Source organism: Salvelinus fontinalis, chromosome 4, assembly GCF_029448725.1.
Source record: "Salvelinus fontinalis isolate EN_2023a chromosome 4, ASM2944872v1, whole genome shotgun sequence".
NCBI lineage: Eukaryota > Metazoa > Chordata > Actinopteri > Salmoniformes > Salmonidae > Salvelinus > Salvelinus fontinalis.
Window position 1 is genome coordinate 76372737 of NC_074668.1, and position 7928 is coordinate 76380664.

Here is a 7928-nt window from a genome sequence, read left to right on the forward strand (position 1 = left end):
ATGCACTAGTTTCTATAGAAGAAATCCACATTTGAGTCTGGCCAATCTCTGCAAACTTTTCTATTTACACAACAGTAGCGTGCTTCCCAAAAAACGGTCGGTGACTGTTTTGATAAAAGGGGTGACCCGCGAGGTTGGCTGATGCCTCCCCTGCTCTCTCTGTACACAACCTCGCGACCCTTGGCACAGCCAGAGCAAACACAGTCTGCACGCAATGCCGGGTCTGTGGCACAATGATTAACCCGTAAATGTGCTGTCAACCCGCTCCGCAGCCTGCGAAGCCCGCTGAGAGACTTGGAGCGGGGCAGACGAGGTTAATTTGTTTCACGCATGGCTCGTTTTGTGTGTCAAGCATATCCATATCTTCTTTCACTATGTGGTTGTATGTCTGTCTTGTACACGCGTTTCATATTTTCATTTCTTTATGATATGTCCTCTTATTTTTTCGCTCCCAGTTTGAGTCAGCGTAAAAAAAGCGCATGGCAGCTTCGTGCGTGACAGAAAGATGGATGACCGAGATATTTCCGCACGCAACTATTGTTTTTCCCGGTGAGTATTTTTAACTTTGGCTTGCTTATGGACAGAGAGAGACCGGGACTGTTCGTCCAGTTACTAATGTGGTGTTCACACCAATCCGTGAGCGGAAGGTGATACAATATGGGGACCGGACCCCTCCTCTCCCTGTTCCGAACCCCAGCATTCCTGTGTGTGCACTTCGAGCCGGTCGCGGGAGCGAGCGAGACAGAATGTTGCTCAATTACAGTTTGTGTATAGTGTAAGTGATTGCGTGTTGACTTACTCAAGCCAGAGGGGGTTTGTATGAGGTCACAGTCACACATTCATGAGTAGTGTCATGACCTAAATTCTTAGAAAAAAAGGTTCCAAAGGGGTTATTTGTAGATGGATAGGGTTCTTCCAAGAACCCTTTTTATCTGAAGAATGAACCCTTTTTGGAAGACAAGGGTTCTTTGTTAGGCAAAGACTTCAACCTAGAACAGTTTTCATCCTAAGAGCCGATTTTGGAAGAAAGGGTTCTTTGGTGATTCTTTGGAAAGCAAGAAGGGTTCTACATAGAACCCTTCTGAATCTGTATAAGCTATTTTATTGTATTTTTTCTATCTTTATTTAAAATTGTGCCTGAGCAATAATGTTTACCTCAGAGTTTAAACTTTAACATCAGGAGTTTGAGTAATCAGCTAAGTTTTAAAAGATAGCTGTGAGAATAGTTTTAACTGTATATGGGAATATTTATGCATGTACTGTATCTGGTATTCCCTTAATCATTTTACATATACAGTACTGACATAGTTGATATCTTTGCCATGATTTCTGGTTTTCAAATGAGTATTTTCTGTGAATTTATTGAGCGGAAAGTAGGAGAATAGAAGGGAGTATGAGTGAACCAGCAATGTATATTATGGTACACAGCAAATTGGCCAGTTTTACCTAGTGTTGATTTTTCAGTGTAACATTTCGAGTGGATTCAGGAGTTACATTCAACACTCAGTGGTGTAAAAGAACCCTGTGTTGGTATGAATAAACAGAGTTAAGTGTGATTATGTAATTTTTATCTGTGAGGAGTAAAACACTCAAAACCACACCCATCATCATCATATTTCCCAGCATGCTGTATTGCAGGTTGATTTTTCAGAATTGTTTGTTTCAATGTCTGTGTTTTGGCATGCACATTTATTGGTTGATTAATCTTATGCTACTGTGTTGATTAATAACATACATTTTCATGAACTAATCCAATCTGTTAGTATTTCTACTTATTGCACCCGTTACTGAGATGGTTGTCCTAGTTTAACGAGACTAGTAAGTGAGAGTAGTAAGTAATTTTTTGTACTTGTTTTTAATTTTTTTGTATTGGTCCCCAGGGGAATTGAACCCACAACTCTTGCATTGCAAGTGCCATGCTCTACCAACTCAGCCACACGGCTGATTTTACACTGATCAATGCATCACTCCCTGCACTTAAAAAGACTACATATTCTTCCTTCTTAGGGTTTGCGCTATCTTCAAGTCAAAAGAAAAGACGGAGGCAAACCCTCTCAGATGATCGTCCCTAAAACCTAAAACATCTGCATAGTAGGAGATGTCGTTAGCTTTTTCAGGGTAACAAGTACGGACGTCGTCGGACGGGGCCACAGTGTCTCCCGAACCCTCCTGTCTCAGCCTCCAGTATTTATGGTGCAGTAGTTTATGTGTCGGGGGGCTAGGGTCAGTCTGTTATATCTGGAGTATTTCTCCTGTCTTATCCGGTGTCCTGTGTGAATTTAAGTATGCTCTCTCTAATTCTTTCTTTCTATCTCTCGGAGGACCTGAGCCCTAGGACCATGCCTCAGGACTACCTGGCCTGATGACTCCTTACTGTCCCCAGTCCACCTAGCCGTGCTGCTGCTCCAGTTTCAACTGTTCTGCCTGCGGCTATGGAACCCTAACCTGTTCACCGGACGTGCTACCTGTCCCAGACCTGCTGTTTTCAACTCTCTAGAGACAGCAGGAGCGGTAGAGATACTCTGAATGATCGGGGTATGAAAAGCCAACTGACATTTGCTCCTGAGGTGCTGACCCGTTGCACCCGCGACAACCACTGTGATGATTATTATTTGACCCTGCTGGTCATCTATGAACATTTGAACATCTTGGCCATGTTCTGTTATAATCTCCACTCGGCACAGCCAGAAGAGGACTGGCCACCCCTCATAGCCTGGTTCCTCTCTAGGTTTCTTCCTAGGTTCTGGCCTTTCTAGGGAGTTTTTCCTAGCCACCGTGCTTCTACACCTGCATTGCTTGCTGTTTGGGGTTTTAGGCTGGGTTTCTGTACAGCACTTTGAGATATCAGCTGATGTAAGAAGGGCTTTATAAATAAATTTGAAGTACTGCCCTAATGGTTAACATTACTCAATAGAATTGGTAATAACAAGTGGTAATAACACAGTAATAACATGATAATAAAACACAGTAATAACATAGTATAAACAGTAATAACATGTTAATAAATAAGTGTTGTGTGCTTTGGCATTGCGTGTATGAACAATGGTGATATTGTCGCTCTCTCCTGACTCTGTTCATGCATGTTTTATTTCCCTGAGAGTTCAAAGAAGACACTTCCAATCCTCTGGTAGCACAGACTGTTCTGTCTGTTCTGTCAGACTAGAATAAAAGACAGAGATGAGTGCACCAATCTGACCTGTCACCTGAGTGGTTAATTGCTCTAACTACCAGTCTGTGTACAGGGGTTAGTTGACCTCCTCAATAACAAACTCCTGCCCTCATGCACACACAACAACACGCCCTCACACAGATGCAAACCCACTCACGAAAAATTCCCTCACACTCACACACACACATACCTGGTTTGAAGGTGTGTGACAGGTGTTTGGTTGTTGCGTGCCAAAGGACTGAAGACTTCAGCTGCCTTTACAGTCATTACTCAGAAAGGGAGATTCTTCAAGGGAATTTCAATTTGCTGTGGGCTAAACAGTGTTTTGGTTATGATGTGGGCTCTGTAAATGGACATCATGGATGTATGTGTGTGACCCTAACATGACTAAATAACAGACTACTTGAACATTTCTTATTGATATTTGTCACGTTATTGTCCTCAATGGCTGCCCTATAGACTTGGAATCACTGGCCACTTTAATAATAGAACACTAGTCACTTTAATAATGTTTAAATAATGTTTAAATACTGCTTTACTCATCTCATATGTACAGGATATACTGTATTATATTCTACTGTATTTTAGTCAATGCCACTCCGTCATTGCTTGATCGAATATTTATATATTTCTTAATTCCATTATTTTACTTTTATTGTTGTGAATTGTTAGATACTACTGCACTGTTGGAGCTAGGAACACAAGCATCTCGATACAACCGCAATAACATAAATATGTGTATGTGACCAAAAAAATTTGATTTGAATTTAATTCCATGTATTTGCAACTGTGATTGTTAGATAACCGAACCTGCGTTGCAACGAGAGGTCATACAAACTGTTGGAGGTCATTGAGCAAGTCACTAATGATGAGCAGGGAGTGGCGTGTTAGACCATAACCATATGAACAGAGAAGCCTATTTCAAACGAGTGTGATCCTGATGTTTACGTTGAATGCTGGACCTGTATGGAATAATGTCCGACCCATGGCCTCTCACGCTATCGTCTCCCTCTCCTCTCACAAAGCTGTGCGTAATGCTTAGTGTGATTATATACTTTATGTTTATGCTTAATAAATCAGCCTTGGACTGTGTCATGCTGTACCAGTGAACAATCTCATTTGGAGAACTTTGTTTTTAAGCAGCTCTTTGAAATGTCATAAAATGGTTTCCAAGTTCATACGCGAAGGTACCTGCCATGGTTGACATTACCGTGACTATGCAAGTCAATTGGTATTTGGTGGATTTAGGCAGTTGACTTCAGCCAGCAAGTTACATGCCTGCGTGAAGCCTGAGTGGTAGATCGCATGACTCCAAAGCCCAAGATCCTCGCATTTACAGAAGCTATAGCGCGCGAATATGTGCACCTCCGTGACCAAGAAAAAGTCTCACGTCCTGCGCTCTTTGTTCTGCAGCGTTTAAGACCCTTGTGTCTTTCCAGGGGCTGCTGCCTTCGCGTGACTGACCAAGCAGATTTAGGATTGTCCCGAAGACCAAGCCCACCCCTCCGTGCGGGAGCTCCGCTTTCTCACGCGAACTGCAGGAGCAGGAACGTAGCGCTGAGGGGCACGGGCGGGCGGCGGGTGGGCGAAAGCCCAGCGACTGGCATTATCCATCATATTGACCATGGCAATAATACGGTGTGTAGGCCTATCTCGGGGGGAAAAAAGCGATTAAGAGCGTCTCTCAATATTATTATAGTGTTCATATGCCTCAAGCAGTTGTAAATTAGTCTATTGTTTTTCACAATTTCAATTACACGTTGGCGTCTTTTATCTTGGCTTTGGAGTGACACTTCACTTTCCTCAAAGTCTGCACATTTTGGGTTGCCTACTAGTTGTAATCCAGGATTCCAGGAATGATCATCCAAATGTTTAACTATTTAGGAAACTAACGGCGACGCTGTCTAATAGCCACACATTCGTACACTGAAATGTGCACTTAAATGTCTTGAGATATCTTCAAGTTGAATTATGCTAACTATTTAAATTCAGCAATAAAGTTAACTCATTGTGAATAATACAGTCCTACAGTTAACCCCGAACCGAATGTTTAACACAGTAGGTCTTGGAAGTTGAACTACAGGCATACCGCAAGACAAAATATAGAGGCATATTGTCAAGTAGACAAAAGACAATTAATATAAAGCCATTTACCTGTTGAAAATTATGAAATAGAAAACAACTAAAATAAAACAACAAAGAGATCAGTGAATGCTTAAAATATAGCCTAATTAACCATAATTGTCTTCAATAAAAACTTAATTAAAACATCCTTGCCTTTTCTATGGCGTATGCCTACAAGCCAATGGTAAACCATTTCAGCGTGTTTATTTGTATGTGGACAGGTCATTGTGGCCCCAATGATAGAGATATGCGTGCATAAAAACGCATGTCTGCGCGTAAATCCTGCACTGATAGGAGATTTGGTTAAATGTCTAATTACGCACGTGGATATTAAGTTAGGATTTAGTCGAGTGAGATTTTTCAGCAACAAGTTTTGAAGATCAATCAAAGCATATTGGCTAACAGCCAGCCTAATATGATGCTGGTTAACAGGAAAGTCGTATATGCATCCAACATACGTTGTTGAAATTAGATAATTTAATTCTGAAGAACAGATTGTGTGCATGTTGTCCATAACCATAAAGCGTTCTATATCAATGGTGCTTATATGCAATCTATATAGGTCCTTTTCAGTCGATAGGCTCATTACCGCTGAGAATGTTTCAGTCCATGGTCCAACTATGTTAGAAATCCCTCGTATTGCTGTGCAGAGTCGATATATATTCACTGTCAGTGGGCTATCTGGAATAGGATGTACATTTCCTAAAAGAAGAGAGACTGTAAGGGTAATGAACTCATTCACCCTTTCACCCCTGCAGTGCTGACAGAATACTCCCCCACCCCCACACCCCAGCATCCTTAACCAAGGGCTGGGGGAGGCGAGGGCTTGGCCAAAACGCTCTCACGCAACTTGGCCAATCTTTAACTCGAGTGCTAACAGGTACACGCACGCGATGGCATTTGCCAGTTTTTATCACGACTTGTTTCAAAACAGACTCCGTTCAGAATGGTGTGTTGTAGATGCTGAGGTCTAGAAGACTCTATTCTAGGTCTTAATACATATAACTTACCTTTGAGTAAGTTCCAATTGGGATATTGATCAAACAGGGATCCGAAGTGAAACACTTTGGATAGCTTACACAAGCAGACAAGACAATATAGTCTCTTATCACAATCGAATGTTTTATCCTCCATGACATACTTGATAGGTAGACTACATTTGTTTCCTATAAGTTAATAAGACACACACGTCTTCCCATTGTCCTTATATGCACCACCGTTATACTGTTGACAGGTTGAGTGAGATTTAACAAACTGTCAAAGATGAGTCTCTTGATTAAAAGTACTTCGGGGCTGTAAGTTCTCCCGCTTGGGATAGGCTACACCTTTGCACGCTATCGAAATCTGTTGCAATGAGTAGGCCTAAAGGAAAGATTGCCAAAGGGTTTATGACTTAATAACTAATGCGTAACAATGTCCTGTTAATTAATTTATGTAACAAGTATTTAAAAAGGGAAATGTTGATGTTTGCTAATAATAACATGTAAAAAGGAATACCACTGGAAACAGATTAGACACTGATAGTAAATTTACTTTTGAAAATATTGTGGGCCCAAAGTGATTAAGCTTGTGTCCTTAAATTAGTTGTGGAAGAGTTCATGTTCAATAGATCATTGAGAATAAATATTTGGATCAGGCCCAAAGTACTGTCATCCTTATACAATGTGCTTTATATAATTGTTTTCATTCATATGTTCCATATACTTTTAAGATAAATAGTTCATAACATGTTGATAAGGAGTGGATGAATTGCCTTTTTTTCAATATGGCTTATTAGCCTACTGCCTACCATAGCCTGCAATATTAGGCCCAATACCATAACATTAATGAAAAAAAAAAAATCCCTGTCTTAGGTCAGTTAGGATCACACTTTATTTTAAGAATGTGAAATGTCAGAATAATAGTAGAGAGAATGATTTATTTCAGCTTTTATTTCTTTCATCACATTCCCAGTGGGTCAGAATTTTACATAAACTCAATTAGTATTTGGTAGCATTGCTTTTAAATTGTTTAACTTCTGTCAAACGTTTCGGGTAGCCTTCCACAAGCTTCCCACAATAAGTTTGGTGAATTTTGGCCCATTCCTCCTGACAGAGCTAGTGCAACTGAGTCAGGTTTGTAGGCCTCCTTGCTCGCACATGCCTTTTCAGTTCTGCACACAAATTTTCTATGGGATTGAGGTCAGGGCTTTGTGATGGCCACTCCAATACCTTGACTTTGTTGTCCTTAAGCCATTTTGCCAAAACTTTGGAAGTATGCTTGGGGTCATTGTCCATTTGGAAGACCCATTTGTGAACAAGCTTTAACTTCCTGACTGATGTCTTGAGATGTTGCTTCAATATATCCACATAATGTTCTTTCCTCATGATGCCATCTATTTTGTGAAGTGCACCAGTCCCTCCTGCAGCAAAGCACCCCCACAACATGATGCTGCCACAACCGTGATTCACGTTTAGGATGGTGTTCTTCAGCTTGCAAGCCTCCTCCTTTATCCTCCAAACATAACGATGGTCATTATGGCCAAACAGTTCTATTTTTGTTTCATCAGACCAGAGGACATTTCTCCAAAAAGTATGATCTTTGTCCCCATGTGCAGTTGCAAACCGTAGTCTGGCTTTTTTATGCGGTTTTGGAG

The 7928-nt window shown here is 41.0% G+C and overlaps 1 long non-coding RNA gene across 1 annotated transcript; it reads left to right on the forward strand.

Annotated features, from left to right (window-relative positions):
- The first annotated feature begins 243 nt into the window (after positions 1–243).
- Positions 244–4261, forward strand: LOC129854431 (uncharacterized). The gene is made up of 2 exons (XR_008759303.1): positions 244–313; positions 456–4261. It is a non-coding gene; the product is annotated as an uncharacterized LOC129854431 (long non-coding RNA).
- Positions 4262–7928: the final 3667 nt, after the last annotated feature.